Here is a 19,204-nt window from a genome sequence, read left to right as displayed (position 1 = left end):
TGGACTGTTTGTCGTTTTTTTGTTGAGTTGTATGAGTTCCTTATATATTTTGGGTATTAGACCCTTAACGGAGGCATTGTTTGCAAAAATGTTCTCCCTTTCGGTTGGTTGCCTCTTTATTTTGTCGATGGTTTCTTTTGCTGTGCAGAAGCTTTTAGTTTCATAAAGTCCCATTCATTTATTTTAGCTTTTACTTCCCTTGCCTTTGCAGTCAAATTCACGAATGCTCTTTGAACCCAAGGTCCATAAATTTAGTACCTATGTTTTCTTCTATGCAGTTTATTGTTTGAGGTCTTATGTTTAGGTCTTTGGTCATTTTGAATTAATTTTGGTACATGGTGACAGATAACAGTCCAGTTTCATTCTTTTGCACGTGGCTTTCGAATTCTGCCAGCACCATTTATTGAAGAGGCTGTCCTTTCTCCATTTTATGTTTTTTGCTTCTTTGTCAAAAATTATCTGTCCATATTTATGTGGTTTTATTTCTGGGTTCTCAATTCTATTCCATCGGTTTCTGTGTCTGTTTCTCTGACAATACCATGCTGTTTTGATTATTGTTGCCCTGTAGTACAAGCTGAAGTCAGGGAATGTAATACCTCCAACATTGTTCTTTTTTCTTAGGATTGCTTTAGTTATTTGGGGTCTTTTGTGGTTCCATACAAATCTGATGATTTTTTTGTTCTAGATCTTTAAAAAATGCCATTGGGATTTTAATGTGGGTTGCATTAAATCTATATATTGCTTTGGGTAATATGGCCATTTTAACTATGTTGATTCTTCCAGTCCATGAACATGGAATGTCTTTCCATTTGTGTTTTCTTCAATTTCTTTTAAAACTGTCTTATAGTTTTCAGTATGTAGGTCTTTCACATCCTTGGTTAAATTTATTCCTATGTATTTTATTCTTTTTGTTGCAATGGCAAAAGGAATTTTTTTCATTTTTCTGAGATTTCATTGTTAGTATATAGGAATGCAACGGACTTTTGTATGTTGATTTTGTAGCTGGCAACTTAACTGTATTTGTTTATTTTTTCTAGCAGCTTTTTGGTGGAGTCTTTAGGGTTTTCTCTATATAGCATCATGTCACCTGCAAAAAGTGACAATTTAACTTCTTCATTCCCAATTTGGATGCCTTTTATTTCTTTCTCTTGCCTGATTGCTCTGGCTAGGACTTCCAATACTATGTTGAAAAGCATTGGTGATAGGGAATGGTCATTTCCTTCTTTAAGCAAACTCTTAATAGAAGAAAGAACTACAATGGTTGCAGAGTGAGCTTTCTCTGACTCCTCTCAGCCAGTTGTGGACTCCACACAGCTACCCATGGCCCATGGCATTGGACAAATCTAAAGGGTTGAGGTTTCCCTAGCCTGTCTGACCTTCTGTTTTCAACTGCCATTGCATGTTTGAGCAATCTCGATGTTTTCTCAGGGCTATTCTCTGAAGCATTCGAAAGAAAAGAAACACCTTTCAGCATGTCTAAACTCAGAATTAGTCCACAGAAGAAAATGAACATCGCATAATGAACACTTAAAATCCATTCTTGCCAAGGATTCCTCTCTGAGCCAGTTTCTGTCTAATGCTTAGTCTCCGATTCAAACAAAAACAAAATTAGGTTCTAAGAAAAGGGGACAATTCTTTCATGTGGTTAGGTTGCAAGGTACCAAACTAAAGTGATTTTCTACTGGCCTAAAAAAGGCTAAGTTTGTTTCTTAAACCACTTCTCTTCTGCATACAACTTTAGATTTTTCAGAGCATTTTTAGTCTATTATCTAGTTTATCTTAATGACAACCCTATGTGAAAGAGCAGAGACATTTAGTACCAGAGACCCAGGGATGTTAAATGCGTTTTAGAAGAACCTATAACTGGTTGACAACCAAAAGCAGGCCTAGAGGGATGGTTGCTGGGGATATGAGAGCCTCTGACAATCTGGCCCACCTAGGCCCAGACAAATAACAAGTGTTTCCTTTTGTCCTCATTAGTCAGGGTACAGGGACAGAGCGGTGGAAGCCACTGGTGGAAGAGACATTGTTTACCTGTATTGGAAGGAACGATGACATAGAGAGTGGGTGGGTTGGGCATGTCAGATGCCTCAGAATTACCAAAGCATTTGTTTTTCATCATTAACAGGAGAAACAAACATTTATTAGGTGCAAACTCTGTGCAAGGACCAAGGCAGGATGCAGCAATGAATAAGACGTGATGTTTGTAGTTCATCTGGGGAGGTAAGACACAGTCATTTGAAAAAACACAAACGTCAACACAAGATGGTATTTGGTGAATGCTGAATGAGTGGTAGAGAAAACAAGAGCTCAAAGAGTTTGAAAGTGGGAGAGAGAAAGTTCTGAGAGGAACAGAGGAGATTTCTAGAGATAGGATCTCAGAAAATGCAGGAAAGCAGAGAGAGCATTTATGGTTGAGAGAAATAATGTAGGAAAATAGCCAAGAGAATGTAAGGATACTTGGATGGAGGGTATGAGTAGATCATTTTGGCAGGAGTTGATTTAGGAAAAGGAATGGTAAACCACCCTGGAAAGGAAAATGGAATGGGGCTGGAATATCAGGCTAAAAAGGACTTGGGATTTCAGACCAAGGAACATTTTTGAAAGGCATGTAAAGCAGAGTATAGCGAACAGCCCATCCTTTGTGAAGGCTGACATAGTCCTGGCATCCCATAATGCAGATAGTGGAGCCGTCATATATTCAGTTGTGACTTTGTGCCAGGTAGTGTGTTAATTCCTAGAAATGCAAAGGTAGGTAAAAATAGTTCCTGTTTTCAAGGAATTTTTGGTTCAGGTATTTGGACTAGAGTAAACTCTTCTTAGTAAAGAGTTACTGCCCACTGCTTCCAATCTGACTTCCCCCACCCAATATCATTTCCTGTCAACCTCCCTTTTATGTTCTTCCTCTGGTTCTGTTAATATCTCCCATAAGAGTCTAGTGAAATCTATTGGAGCCTTTTAGCCACTATCTCTTCAAAGTGACTGAATATTTTCAGTCTCAAATCCAGCATTATGTGTTGATTTTATTGTATAGCCCTAAGGGGGCAACCTTGTTTATTTTATTCCTAGATTATGAAGGATTGCTCCATTGTGGTGCCCAAGTACTGCCTACATGCTGGTTAAACCATAAGCTTGAAAGTCTAAAATTTCTGAAGTGTATATTTTATTCTCTTTTTGAAAATAGATTCAGAAGTCGCTCATTTCCAATCTTTATATACCTTTCCGGTTTCCACATTCCATGTTGGTAACTGACAGTAGCAGATTCTCTTTGTATTGGGTGTAGGTTTGATGTGAACCTGGAGATTTGAAACTTATTTAAAGCTGTTAAGTGTTCTTTCTAGCTCCTCAACTACTAGGGTCTTAGTCTTTTCTCTACCATTATCTTCACCATCACCTTCATTTTTGAGCATCTACTACTTGCTAGGAAATATATTACAAATATACTAGTTCTAATGTAAAAAATATGTCTGTACTTCTGCTAATAACCTTGGAAGGTAGCTATTAATATACCCATTATATGGATAAATAAATTGTGATAAGATTATGTGATTTGCTCCTAAGTGGAGAAACACAGACCTGAAAGCAGGTCTCTAGTCTAAAAGCGAAGCTTGAGCCACTCTATTATACTCCCTCTTACTCTGTGTGCCCTACTTCTTTCTCGCCATATGCTACTATTTGTGGTTTCCTTCAGTACCTTCTCCCTTAGTTTCGTCTTTAGAGAAGAGGAATAGCTGGCAGACTGGTTTGGTGAGAAGAGTCAAGCTTGGGAGTCACAGAGACAAGAGTTTGAATCCTGAATCTACCACTTACTATAATAGCTACCTTGATGATATTACTTAATCTTGTTGAGCCTTTGTTTTTATATCTGTAAAAGAGAGATATTAACTACCATAGATGATGTCATGAGGTTTCAGAGAGACATGTACAACTTCTAGGACAGGGCCTGGAATAATAAGTACTTAATAAAGGGGCTGTTACAAGGTCTGGATTCACAGCCTGGAGGAGCCCCAATTCCTTGGCACTGCTCCAATGGTGCAATTTCTCCTCAACCACTTTCCCCTCTCTGTCAAGGTCTTCCACTCATCACCTCTTTGCCTCTAGTTCTGATTTTTCTCTATCTGAGGAACTTTTCTTTGCAAGGGGGGAGGGTTTCCATCCCAGCCTATTTTCTACATTTTGTCCCATTAACTGGAATGGCTTCTTAATTCTTCTACCTTCTCCTTTGGCTCAAGAGTCACTCAGATGTATAGCACACATAATTGGTAACTGGTTCAAGGAATTAAAAAGAAAACAAACATTGAACATACCCTACAGGTCATTGACATTGATTCCTTGCTATCAAAGTATTGGGATGTGTATGTATTGTGCTTTTTCTAAGTTCCTGAACCAGCAGCCTAAGCATCACATGAGAAGTTGTTAAAAATGCAAACTCTTGGGTTCTACCACAGAAACTCTGGGGATGGCCAGTTATTTGTGTTTTAATAAGCCCTCCAGAGGATTTGATCCACATAGTGTTCTAGAGTCTCCTGAAGAGTTCCCCATGAATTGGGTCCTTTATTGTGCACCTCCAGGCAGCCCAGCTACCCGCTTCTTGGGGCTAGCCATAGCCTATAGCCAGGTGTTAGTTACTGGCATTAGTTTGCATATTCTGATTCATAAACTTGTGCTGAGACTTTTGCTCTGCTAACTCATGTGCTATATACCTTTGGTGTAGACCAAATAGCTTCTCAGAACTTAATTCTTTAGAGAGGTTCATTTTATCTGATTTGAATTAAATTTAGGTTAATTCCTCTTGTTTCTTTAAAAATTATATAGCCTTTTTATTATTTAGCCTAAGCATATAGCTTTCTTTTATTATATAGCCCAAGTATCCATCTGTCTGTTAAGGATCACTTGTCTCGAGTATATTTTGGGTATGCTATTGTTAGTTATTATTTAAGACAAATCTTGAATGAAATCTTGTTGGAGGACTATCTTTGGATTATTAGGAATGTATATTATAATGTGAAGAGGTGAATACAAGGACTCAACTTATAAGGATGGTATGGGCTAAAAATTGAAATAGGTCCAAGAAGAATTAGCCTCATCAGACTGTGGAATTCATAAGGAGAGGGACCATGCCTTATTTGCCGTTGTATCCCCATCATCTGGTACCATGACTGTCAAATAGTTGAGTGCCTACTATGCACTAGGATTTGGGGGCTATAATATTGAAAAAGTAAATGTGGTTCCTGCCCTTATAAAGTTTACAGCCTGTTGACGCTCAATGAATAAATCATGATTTAGTGGAAAACAATATAGTATGTCTTATTAAGGGAAATTAAGAGCATATGGATTTCTTTGACTTAATATTGAGTTTATATGGAGTTAATATTGAAGAGGATCACCTAATGGGTCAATACAATACTTAAAAATACTCTGATAACAGATATGAAATTAACCCTAGTTTGAGCTTCTCAGAGAAGTCATCACTATTACAAAGAGATAAGAATAAGCTGTACTACGTAGCACATTGGGGTAGTAGAAATGATGAAATCATAACAGTGACAGTCACAGCCAACATTTGTTGAGTGCTCACTATGTACCAGGCAGGGTGCTAAGGCTTTGCAGCTCTGATCCTATTATTAGTCTTATGAGCAGTGGGCCCACAGAGAGAATCCTGTGTTCTCCCAGCTTTGCCACTAACTTGCAGTGTAATTTTGGTAAATTACTTTGCTTTTCTGGATCTCAGTGTTCTTGTTTATAACATGAGGGTATTAGATGAAATGTCTATGACTTCTAAGTCTAAGATACCACTCTTTTTGTGTGTCTTGTTAATAGTTAACAGAGAAATATTCAGTCAGAGGTTTTGGTTTAAACCTCACCCATATCTCTCATGTATAATATTCTGTAACACCATGTTTGAAGAGTGGATAGTATATGAAACTATAGCAAGTTTTGCCCATATACTTGCTATAGTATGATGTAGCATTTATAGAGGATATATCCTTAAAGAGGGTTCTGAGTTAGGAAGGTACTTGCATGAATATCTCTAGAACTATCCTGTTCTTTTAGACTGAGTTTACCCCACCAACTAAATTTTTGCTTCTTATAAATATAACAAAGTAATGGATATTACATTTTAAAAGTATGTTCGTGATATCATATTATTTCTTTTATTAACAGACATAAAACTTATGCTAAATTTATGAGACGTGCAATAGAATGTTACAGAGTTCTTGAGCCACCACTGCTTTACAAATTTGGCATCTACAGGCCTCAAAAGGCTGAAATGTTTTAAATTTATTTACACCCTGCGGTTTCCTTAGGGAACTGTTTTCCATAAGCTAATGAGGCGCTGGTGCAAGGCCTCTCTGTTATTCCTGGCAGGAACACTGAGACACATCGGCCTGCTGCCCTGCTTTTTTCCTCAGTAGTCCAGGGCAAATAATAAATATGGGAAAATACATCATCCCTTTGAATGTGGGAGCCAAGCTGAAGGGCTGCCAAGGTTAAAACAAAGCAATTGAGAGCCTGGAGCCTGTTCATGTCCTGTACCACATGTGCCTGCGTTTTAGGGACACTGTGAACATAGCCTTTATCATGTCGGATTACTTATTCCAAGCACATAGACAATCTTTTGAAATCTACTCTATAAAATAGGCCTTTCTGAAGAAGTTCCCTTTTAGTGGATTAAATGCTATCCTGAGGTCAAGGAACTTATCTTCTTGATTATGGGTCGAATAGAATTTATCAAGCACCTGCAAGGTTCCTGGCCCTGTGTTGATAACAGCAGGCATGAAAAGAGAAGAGCAGGAGGGTATGATATGGCTTCCTGCCTTCACAAATGCTCAGGATCGGCTAAAGAGAGTGTCTCAGATTATGAACCCTTGTATGTCCACCCAATTTACTAAGGATTTCAACATGATGGAGGCCTGGACACACCCTTGGCACACAGTAGGTACCAAATGAATGAATTGAGTTGCTGCTTTCTTTCTGGTTTCCCTTGAGAACAATCTAGCTGGTATGTAACATGAGAGTTAAACTGGCATTAAATATTTAAATAGCCTCATGGCCTTCCCAGCCCCCAGACTGGGCCCCTAATGCGTGCAGATATTCCTATCTCCAGCTGTCCTCTGATACCACCGAGCTTAAGTCCATATGGGCAATTAAATCTTACTGATTTAATTGAACACATTTCCTCTCTTCTGCTTTGTTTTCTTTGCTTGTCACTCAAAACTGGTTGAGGTCAGTCTGCATGTGTTTCCTGAGTTTAGGGAGGTAGTAAGGAGGATTAAAAAACTATCTATTTGGTGGCTCATAAGAAATGAAGGTCTCTTCAATAACTAGACATATTTCCATCTTTGCTATAGTTCTTAGGTAGTCTTGGTCTGGGGGCAGAGGATGAACCTGATGATTCTGAAAGTCCTTTTCCAGTTCTGGGACTTTACCAGAACAATGTTGTCCTTCATGCCTGGGGGACCTTGGCACACCAGTCAGACCTGATCCTCAATAAGGTTGTGGAGTGAGGTGCCCACTCACTTCCTTCCATGGTGCCTCCCTTTCTCTTTTAACTGCTTCCCCTAGCTGTCTATGATATGTCTTTGGATTTTGCCCTTAGTTGGCTGCCCCTCAATGTGTTATTGGAGAATGAGAATGTTAGCTAATAAGGGCTCAAGGAACTGCTAAAAGAAAACAATTAAAAGACCAGCAAAAAGGTGAATATGGGAGCTAAAGCCCAGGTTCAGGGTCATTGCAAATTAGTCAGCGTGCCTGTGGCCTTTGGATATATTTGGGGCATACATGGGCCTATTCTGTCAAGTAAGACACACCCTGTGTCTGCTTCTCCACTGCTTCTCTGAGACCACAGACGTGAATGCCGGGAATTGCTTAATTCTGCTGTGCTTGAAAACAGTCATTTCAACTTAGATTTTCCATTTAGAGAGGTGGGACGGGGGAAGAAGTCAGGAACTAGGGGGTTCTCTGAGATGATTTCTCTGGGTGCTAGATGCTTCTCATATGCTACCTCTATGATTACATATTTGAGACAACTTTATGAGATGTATGTTTTATCACCATTGTACAGATCAGGAAATGAAGTTCTAAGAATTTAACTAATTGCCTCAAATCACATAGCTATTAGTGGCTGAGCCAATATGCACACTCAGGCCAGTTTTTCATTCCTTACTATAGTATGGTAACTCATTCAATCCATCAGCTCTGTGAGGTGTCTGAGCAATTGATTTGATTCTTCACTGACTTTTTCAGGTAGACCATCTGGCTGACTCCCTAGGAACTCTTTTCCAACTGTAGGGAAACAAGAAATATGGTTGTGGGTAGGGGCTGGCTGCCCTTCATTTGGACAGAATTCCCTGCCTTGCCCTCGCACTACTTCAGGCCTTTGCATATACTCTCCCCTTAGCTTGATATCCTGTCCCTCCCCCCATCATTGGGAGAATATTAGTCTTCCGTAAATCTGCTCCTTTAGGGTTCCATTTGTGACTCTTGTAAGGAGAGCATTTGTTATGCTCTACTGTCCTTATTTGTATATATGCCATCTCTTTATCTAGAATATAAAGTCATGAATTTCTTAGGCCTCCATACCTGGCATATCAGATATTCAATAAAGTTTTAATAAATGAATGATGCAGAGAGACAGAATTCTCATCACTTCTCTCTGTGTTTCAGGACAACTCACAAGTAATTCTTACCTGAGCATGGGAGAAAATGAGTCCTGTGGATGTTACTGTCTATGTTCAGGCAAAGGCCAATGGTGGACTGGTAGGGCCAGTGAATATGGCTGATCAAGTTTCTTCTGGAGTTTTTGCACAGTCTTTGCTCAGCTATAGCTCCCAAATTAGCAATTCCTTTAGGTTGATAAAGTCTTCCTTAAAATGGAAGCACCTCCTGGAGGGGTTAACTATACTAATGTTTCAGTGACATTTATTTTCCTCATGTGAGTTACTGTTATTTTAGTCATTTTTAAAAACATTAGATTCAAACTACTTTTGGCCTATTTGAGGTGATATCTTTGAGGGAAACAGAACAGGGAATGGGATAGAGGACTGGCGTGGGGTGGGGAGGATAGAAATCCTATAGGTAAGGCACCCCTTTAGGGAGACCTCTTCTCCCCATGTTACATACCCTGATAATGATGTTATTGGCAGCCAGAAGCAGCATAAGATCATGGAGAAATGTGAGGGGTGAGAGTGGAAAAGAGAGGGAGGAGAGAGGAAGCCAGAGCAGTGTTATCATTCTGATGGTGAAGACAACCTTGCAAGGGATGATTGCCTCCCATGCCTGGGTTAGAGCAAGGCTTGGCAGAGAAATGACAATGTTTATCTGTGATTTTGAGTAATTACCCTTGAAAAGGAGACTCTCTGCTGGACATAAATGATGCTTAGCACCTAGGAGGTCTCAATGAGCATAAAATTAACCTATGCTCCAAGACACCTCAATTACCTGGAACATAACTCACCAGAAATCCATATTAACTGGATATGTTGAGAGAAAGCAGCAAGAGAGAGCAAGCTGGCATCTAGGATTTATAAGGGCTGTTTATGGGGGCCAAATTACAATGCTTATAGAGTCTTGTAGGATTCACATTCATCAAAGTTAGATCTTCTGGTGAAGATGCAGCTGGCAGGTGATGAGACTGTTCTTTAAACAAATGCATCAGAACTTGCACACACAGATGGGTTTGTTCACTATGTCAAAGTAGCTGATGTAGGAATCTGTACTACAGTTTTATCCATGTAATCCCCATCATCTTGCCATTGACCATCAGGGCCTGTGGTACTTTCTTCTGAATATCTCTAATAGATTCAAATTCTCTTCTACTGACAGTGGGTGACATCTGTGAAAACATCCCAGTGTCTATGGGTATCAAGTTTGGGGTAGAAAATAGCTGACCAGGTTGTATAACATTAATTTTGATACAAAAGAATGCATGACTTTGAAAGACAAAGTCACAGAAATACTTATGGGTGGATTGATCAATCACTGGCACTATGAACGCAACTCACTACAGAACTCAGGGCTCCTGTGGTTCAGCAAGGAACATTCTGAACAGAGCCTCCGAAATCATGCCCAGTTCTGCTCCAGCGCCACCATTATGGTGCCTTAAAAGCTCAAATATAGCTGGCATGAGGACCTTTTCTGCACATGTCTAAGACTACTGAAGCACGGGGGAAGGTCTTGGACCAACACTGATGCATGTTCATGGGCTCCTATAGGACTTGTGGGAAGGTGTTTTGTTTGCAGAGTAGTGAAAAAGTAATGAAACATGGGCTTTGGTATTTGCAGAGCTGGATTTGAATTCTGAGACTAGCTGGGCCTGATGAATTATGAAATTGCTCAGAGTCTCAGTTACCTCATCTATCAGATGGTGATAACAACCTTAGAAGGTTATTAAGAGGCTAAAAGATAGACATAAAATGCCCAACACATGGCAGGCTTTTCTTTTGACTAACTCCCATTTACCCTTAATAGTTTTGCTAAGCCATGTTCTCCTTCAGGAAACCTTCTCTGACCTCTAAATCTGTGTTAGTCATTCCTTCCAAAGACACTGTTCTTCCCCACCATACCACTTAATATGCTTCAAAACATTTGTTTTCTAAGCTCCACACGCTGAGTAAACTCTGTCTTCTTCCACAATACCTATCACAGTGCCTGATAAACTATTGGTTTTCCATACTCAATATTTGTTGAATGAATGAAGTAAATGAATAACATAGATAATATTTGTTTCAGTTCTTTGATGACTGAGGGAAGAGGCTCTATGGTTTTGCAGTACAAGGGTGGATATAAGGTTTTAATGGGTCCAATTTGGTGTTGCAAAACAATGGGGTGCTGGGAATGGTCACCCAGGTGTGGCAGCTCAGGAGTGTCAACATGACCCCAGACCATCTGCTTCCCTTAGTTCTGGCCACAGCTAGCTGTAAAGGTGGTCACCCACGACAGGTAAGTCAAGAGGGGAAATTACACTTTGTTTTTTTTTAAATTACAAGTTTTAAAATACTTGGTGCATGTGGACAGCAGTTAATAGGGTCGATCGAAGAAAATCTAGATATTTTTCTTTTGAGTCTTCATTAGAGGTTAATAGGTAGAGTTGTTTATTTCATGCTTGATTCTACTCATTGGGTTGGAAGGAATACAGGTGTCTGACTAATGTGGCACACAAAGGATCTTAGTTTAGCCCTGGGCATGTATCAGGAATTCCAAACATTTTGATCTGTGCTTATCATATAGCAGTGTGTATTGGGAATGGACCTAGAGTCAAATGACCTGAGTTTATGTGATATCTCATCCTTCTGCTAGCTGATTACCCAATCTTTTTGAGTCTCAGTTTTTTAATTTGTAAAGTGTACTGATTCACAGGCTTGTTGCAAAGATGAAATTAGTGCAGTATCAAGGTAATAAGTTATATAAAATAGTGGTCTCCAGTAGTTGCACAGGCTGAACCCAATGAGCATTGATGGGAGCAGTTTCTTTTTGTGGCAGGTACGGAGAAACTTGGCCCTCCTCTCTTGCTCCTTTCTATGATGAAATCAGACCATCAGGCTCTGGTTGGCTTATATGTAAATAGGAAAATAATACGACCAAAGTAAACAAAAGTAGGAAATTGCATTTGTATAATTAAAAAATGGTTTATTTTTTAAAAATTCAAGTCATTTGTTTTCATTCAAGCCATTTCCTCTTGGTTTGAGTGGATTATTGCTTTGTCGTTAATTGCACTTTGCTTAGAGTTTTTCCCCTTCTATTTCAAGACCAGATACTATTCTTTTGTTGACATAACCAGTGACCTTATTAAAATTTTGTCCAGAAAAATCATGCTTTTTAAGATAAGAGGGACACTAACACAAACATGGAAAGCTGGTCACCACATGGAGGCTTGGAAAAGTAAATTCTGTATAGTTGGTTAATGGGGGCACATTTTAGTGTATAGTTCTGGCTTGCCTTTCAATCCATTTGCAGATTCACTGGGAAATAGGGAAGGGCTGAGAACTTAGTTGGAGATTTGCATGGAGTGTTACATTTTAAAGAAATTTCCAATGTATTTTGATCCAGACAAGCTTTTGTTGGCTGAGAAATTATATGATGCACCCAAAATAGTTTTGCAGAGTGTGGTGTTGAGTGCCATTTTATTCCCATGGGCTAGAAGTTCAGTACAAAAGGCCAGGATTGCAGTCTGACATTTTATATACTTACATATATCCTTCTTAGGGTTTAGCCACTCCTGAAAGTTAAATTTTCCAAGTATAGTTGGTGGGGGGACCCTTAAAACTTAAGAGGTACAGAGGCATCTTATTTGTGGGACCATTCAGACTTTCTATTCCTTTATTATGTGTGCGTGATGGAAAGCTCTTTAATGCTATAAGTAAATAATGGTCTTTAACGCATAAACACGCAGATTACTGAGTTTAAATATTACTATGTATTTGTAACTGCAGCCAGATTATTTGATAACACCTGTCTCTGTCTATTATTAAAGAACACTTGAAATGCTTTCCTCCTATTTTATGAAGTTTCGTTTCATGAGAGGAGGTAGGTGTTTTAAAATATGATAAGTGTAATGCAGGGTCTCAGCTCCCACTCCCCGCACAAGAACACAGGACATGGTGAGGCCGAAAAGGAACAACAACGGAGCCATAGATACAGGAGTCATACCACTATATTCTCGATGGCGCTGGTCGAGACACAAAAGCAAACATCTTTCAGTACCCCAACGAGGGATCTCCCTGCACCCCAGTCTCGCTGGCAGCTGGGTGCGACACAGGAAGTATGATCAACACAATCTGCAATCCACAATCTGCTTGCTAACCCCACTTGCTAGCCGCAATCTGCCATCTGCTTCTCTGCCAACCAACCAACCAACCAACCAACCAACCAACCAACCAACCAACCAACCAACCCCCTAGCATAGCCACAGAAGTTACATTACTGGCTAAATGGCTAACTTGTTACAGCTGATGGTCACCCAGCCAAAGCGGATGGCCACCTGATTTCAGCTGATGGCCATCTAATAACCGAGCCAGCATCTTTCCACGTGAGGTCAAGAGCCTGGAAACTGCTCTCTGGGACTCTGTCCCCACAATAAGTTTATAAATCTTCAGTTTCAGATGTAAAGAATGGTTGTCTATTGATGACAATGGTGCATGCCCAAAGCAGAAAGGCTTTTATTACCACCATCCGGGATGATTTGCTTTAAGTAGCAACAGATGAATCTTTTTGATGTTAGGGAGGAATGAGTGTCCTCTGTTGAAATTTAATTGGTTTACTTATCTGCTCTTGTCTTAATTGATCTGCATATATACTTATTGAGAACATAATTATTTTTTTTATCTGCATTTTCTCAGGGTGCAAGGGGGAATTTGAGCACACTTCCTACCATCCTTCCCTCCTATCATGGCCCTACATTTCACTCTTCTGTTGGCACATGACTATCATAGGCATCTAATACAGAGCCATTCTCTGCTAACCAGCAGAATAAAACTGACCAGTTTTCAACTAGTCAATAGCTTAAGTTACCATGTCCTGCAGATTTTTACTTTGCAGTATCTAATTATTCTGATCCCTCGTTCAGTTTCTTTTTCAATATCACTCTGCCAGTCCAGACTCTAGTCCACACATTACTGAACTAATTATTCATCTATGTAATGCACTTCACTCTCCACAGTGCTGTTGGATTAATTTCCTAACGTGGCATGTTACTCTTACCATTTCCATGCTTGAAGCACCACCAAGCTTCCTCATTACCTGCTGAATAAGTGCCATCTTCTGGATCTGGCATTAATGCTGCTCATAATATGGTTCCAAACTATCACCCATTCATTGAAAAAACATTTCAGTGCCTGCTTTGTGAACACTGATGGGTTCTGGGGACATAGTGATAGGTAGAAAATGCCTTTGCCATCATGGATCTCGTATTCTAGTGAGGGAGACAGATGTTGAAGAGCTTATGACAAAATCAATTATTTTTTTATAGTCATGCAAAGAGCTACAAAGGAGAAGCATCATGTGCATGAGAAGTTTGTTTTACAGGAATGTGAAGAGCCAGGGAAGTCTAGCTGAACTCTGAAAGATACATGAGCGGAAGTTAATTAGATCGAGTAAGGTTGGAGAGAATGGCAGTGGGACAGTGAAGCCTGGAGGGAGGAATAAGGCACACATGTGAGGAATGAAAAGCAGGCGTTACAGAGAGTGAGGCGGTGAGGGGCAGGAGAGAGATGGAAAGGAACACAGGCTACTCTAGCAGGGATGTGGAGGCCTGGGAAACTTTTCAACTTTTTGTGTGGGCCCTGGGAAACTGAGTAGGATGTGAAGTGACCAGATCCGAATTTTTAAAAGCCACTCTGTCTGCAGCAGGAGAAAGGTCTGGAGGCAGCCTGGTATGTGTAGGCAGACTAATTAGGAGCTCTTACAAAAGCACAGGCAAGACAACCATTGCTTCGTCTAAAGTGGCAATAGCACAGTGGGAGACAAGTCAGATTCAAGAAATATCTTTGAGGTGGACTGGATAGGATTTGGAGGTTATTTGGACATGCAGGTAAGGGAGCAGCTGAATGGCTGTTGGATGGTGGTGACAGTCTCCAAATAAGTATGGGATAAAAACCAGATTTGAGGAGAAATGAGTTTAGTTTTTACTTTTTAGAAGACATTCACATAGTGATTTTTTAGTGAACAAATAAATGGAAAAGCAGGAGTGTGTAGTGTTTAAAAGCATCGTCCTGGATCCTGACTGCCTCTTAGCAGCTGTGTGACCTTGAGGAAATTCTTAATCTTTATGTTCCCCCTAGTTTCTTCATCTGTAAAATAGACATCATAATAATGGTACTTACCTTATAACATTCCTGAGAGGCCCAAATGAGTTTAGCATACATAAATCACTTAAATTGGTGCCTGGCACAGAATGAGTATTGTATAAATGTTAGTCACTGTTATTATTATTTATAATAACAAAGCTCAAATAAGTTTGGTTGCTTCTATCAATTTGTGACTTGCTTATAATTGTTGGTGAAGCAATGTGGGGGATAAGGTTTTGGGAGAGAGTGTACAGAATGAGTAAGGAAAAGGGCCTAGCTCCAGGTCTCAAGGAATCCAAAAGTGGACTGAAAACAGCGAGGGAGCCAAAGTCGCTTGAGCCTGAGTGGGACAAAGAATGAGAGAGAGGAGAAGATCAGAAACAGACACAAGAGAGTGTTTGCTTGAAGAGGAGTCATCAGTAGCATCAAATGCTGCTAAGAGTTCCTGAATGCTAAGACTGAAAAATGCCCACTTGATGTAGCCAGCATTGAAAGCTTTTGTAAGTTTTAGGGGGCATAGTGGAGATTGAAGCCAGCTTGAAGAATGAGAAAAGAGAGTGGCATTAAGTAGGAACAAATCATTTGAAAAGTTTAGCTTTTCAGAGAAAAAAGCTTCTGCCAGGAATACATGGATACCTCCTGACCAAGTGTGGCCCAATCCATAAGGACTAGCCCTACTGAGTCTAAATTTCCTTTTGCATGCAGTGAGGAGAGCTATCACTCCCTTGCTCATGGCCTTCAGTTAGAGAGTGGAGCTACCATGTTTCCCTGAAAATAAGACCTAGCTGGACAATCAGCTCTAATGCGTCTTTTGGAGCAAAAATTAATATAAGACCTGGTCTTATTTTACTATAAGACCTGCTATCATATCATATCATATCATATCATATCATATCATATCATATCATATCATATCATGTTACATACCAGGTCTTATATTAATTTTTGCTCCAAGAGACGCATTAGAGCTGATTGTCCAGCTAGGTCTTATTTTCGGGGAAATATGGTAGCTTCAGAGGTCTCTGGCACTAGCTGAGTACAGCGGTGGTGAAATTGCCTGTGTTGGTTAGGTTGCTGTAGGGTTCAGAGGTCTTGACACTACTAGTGGCCAACAAGAATATCGGAGGTCTAGGTTGAAAACATGTTTTGTGGGAACATTTTGTTTTTTGGAGGAAAACTTCTCCTAATGTCCTCTTTGACTGCAAAGTGTGAGCATTTTATTTTAGCATATTGTGATTGCTGCCAGTTGTTGGAGTGTGGAGATGAACTACCATGTTTCCCCAAAAATAAGATCTAACTGGAAAATAGCCCTAGCATGATTTTTCAGGATGACATACCCTGAACATAAGCCCTAATGCATCTTTTGGAGCAAAAATTAATATAAGACCCAGTCTTTTTTTTTGTGGAAACACGGTACTTGGGGTAATAAATCCAGATTCCAGGCCACTGGGGGGCTTCGGGTTGACTGGATTCATAGCTGAAGTCACTGTATCTCATAAGTGAGAGATTCACTGAAATTGATGCTATTTGCTTTCTATAGCTTTTGCCCTTGAATCCTATACCTTTTGTGACAGAAAGAAGGAAACAATAGGAAATAAAACATACATTCAATTCTCATTAGTCATGGTAGTTATGTTCAATAAAGCCTCTAAACACTGAATTAGGGAATACTGAACCATTGTTCTTAGAGGAAATACAGGGTTAGGTTTCTGCAAACCTCTGGTCAGAATATTTTCTTCAGTGATCAATATATAGCCTTGTTTTATGTGTGTTTCTGTTTAATGACACTGTATTTAATATATATATTGTTGATTCATTAACATTGAAATCATAGCCAATAGCACTATAATTCATGCCTCAGTGAAGTTTATCTAACGCATGTAAGTTCTCTGTAAAGTACATCACAGCTTTTTTGTGCTTGAAATCACTAGATAGCACTTCAGCACTATGCTTGGGGCCATTTTAAATAGTGAAATCACCAACAAAAAGCACAAAAATGCAAAAACTATGGCTCTAAATATACCATGAAAAGATTACTTGTTTACAGTATAAGAACTGAAAAGACAAGACAGAAAGTCACCTTGTTTGACCTTAGCTGGGAATGTGTGTGTTAGACAGCTCAAATCTTTTGCCCACTCTGTGCCAGTGCATACTTGCAAATGCCCGAGAAAGCAAGGTGAATATTGATATAGAGATTAAAAATAAATTTTAATGAGTAGATGAATTTATAAATATGGAATGTATAAATAATGAGAATCTACTATATAGTAGTCTTTTCAAATTCTATGAATGTCTCTAATTTGGATAATTTGATAGAAGTTGATTATTCTAACCATTTAATATACCTTCTTGCACTGAAATTCTATCATTATCTAGAGGGTCAAAAACAAATTGGTCTAAATGCCTATAGCTTTTACATCTAAGATACAACACAGTGAGGAGATATTCTGAAAGATGATGGAAAGACCCCAGAAAGTCCATCCTTTGGGCTTATTCTTCTTACTGCTGTAAGATGGTCATGGCAGTTTTGGGCACCCCATTCAATCACAATGGAAGAGATACTGTTTCTTCTGTTAGTGAAGAATCCTTCCCAGAAGTATTCTGAGAGATTTTCTCTTACATCTCATTGGCCAAGAGTGTGTCACATGTCTAGCCACTCACTGGCAAGGGTAATGAGACCATAATAATTGACTTAAACCAATCCTAATTCATTCCCTGGGCCTGAGGATGCACCCACTTCTGAAGCACATGGCTTTGCAGAGAAGGTGAACAAAACTGGAGATGAAAGGGAAATGGATTTGGGATAATCAGACAATAGTGTCGACTATACCTACTAATGAAGTAGTGTGCACTAATACATGAGTAGAATTTTAATCTCAAATTGAGGTTCCTTTACTTGTTAGCTTTTCTACCACCCCCAGAAGACTGCTGGGTCAATTCCACAGTGGCCTCCTGGATACTTAAATTCTCCCAGAGGGGATCTTCAGAGGTTCATTCTTTCTTCGGACACATAAAATAAGCTGTCATTAGAACCAGGGGGAAAAAACTGTCAGCAATAATTTATGGGACTTAATCTCGCTATGGTAGAATAACTATAACAATTCTGCACCCAACTCCAATGTTTGTGTGTATTTCCCACACCACCAAGTAGTTCTTCAATATCAGCTGGGTGTTCTGCAATTCAACTTAATTCTGACACTATTTACCTGAAGATAGCATCAGTTCCACAGGTTAAGGTCTCAGTCTCACAAAGTTGCCCTTCACTTCAGATGCCAATCGCAAGTCTAGGTTTTACCTGTGCTTCTGACTGACCAGCTATAGATTGGAGTTTCCAATAACCCCCTCCTTGGGTTCAATTAATTTGATAGTGTCTCACAGACCACAGGAAACTACAGTTGATCCTTGAACAACATGAAGGTTAAGGGTGCTGACCCCTGCACAGTCAAAAATCTATGTATATAACTTTTGACTCATCCAACAATTAGCTACTAATAGCCTACTATTGACTGCTTACCAACAACATAAAGTCGATTAACACATATTGCATATGTTATATATATGAAATACTGTATTCATACAATAAGTAAGCTAGAGAAAAAAATACTAAGAAAATCATAAGGAAGAGAAAACATATTCATAGTTCTGTACTGTATTTATTTCTACCATAAGCTTGTTATCTGTATTTATTGATACATAAGATTGTTATCTGTTTATAAGGTGAATCATCTGTTAGTACCTACATCAATATTGTCTTATTATACAAAACACTGTAGATGTTATACATATTACTAACATTAGACATCAAAAATGAAAAGATAATGTGAAAAAGTAATTCACATTTATTTACAGGTATAATTATTTATGTATTGATAAAGAAGCAGCAATATAACCACATTATGGTAGTATAGTGTAATCAATATCATTGCTTCATGACGGCCTAGCCTCTACTCATATACTAATGAATGAATTGTTATAAAATTATTATGGGATACAGTATTATAGTAATTTTCATAATATAGTTTTAGAAACATTGTTACATTTTTAAAAAACTACTTACCTGTGATGATAGGCTGATATACAGTTTCTCCAATTTTAAGAAAGAGAGGCATACTGTATGGCAATATGATTATTTGAAAGTAAAGTTATGAAACAGCAAGAAAACTAACGCATTATTAATTTTGTATTAAATATCACTCTCCATATGGCTATGTAAGGATAGGTTAACCAATTCCATAAAAGCCTTGCACATGATTCTACATGATGGATACGTAGGCAATGATGATAAAACAAAAATGTCTCATACAATTCTTGCTGAAGAATTATTAGATTTTCACAGAAAGACACACATATACACAACAGATAAGTTCATTAACTGTACGGCATGATGATTATTTACTGTTCATTAAGTGGAAATAGTTTAT

The sequence above is a fragment of the Rhinolophus sinicus genome, chromosome 6 (genome assembly GCF_057876585.1).
Source record: "Rhinolophus sinicus isolate RSI-liver-muscle chromosome 6, RSI-T2T, whole genome shotgun sequence".
Classification (NCBI taxonomy): Eukaryota; Metazoa; Chordata; class Mammalia; order Chiroptera; family Rhinolophidae; genus Rhinolophus; species Rhinolophus sinicus.
This window is presented reverse-complemented; position numbering follows the sequence as displayed.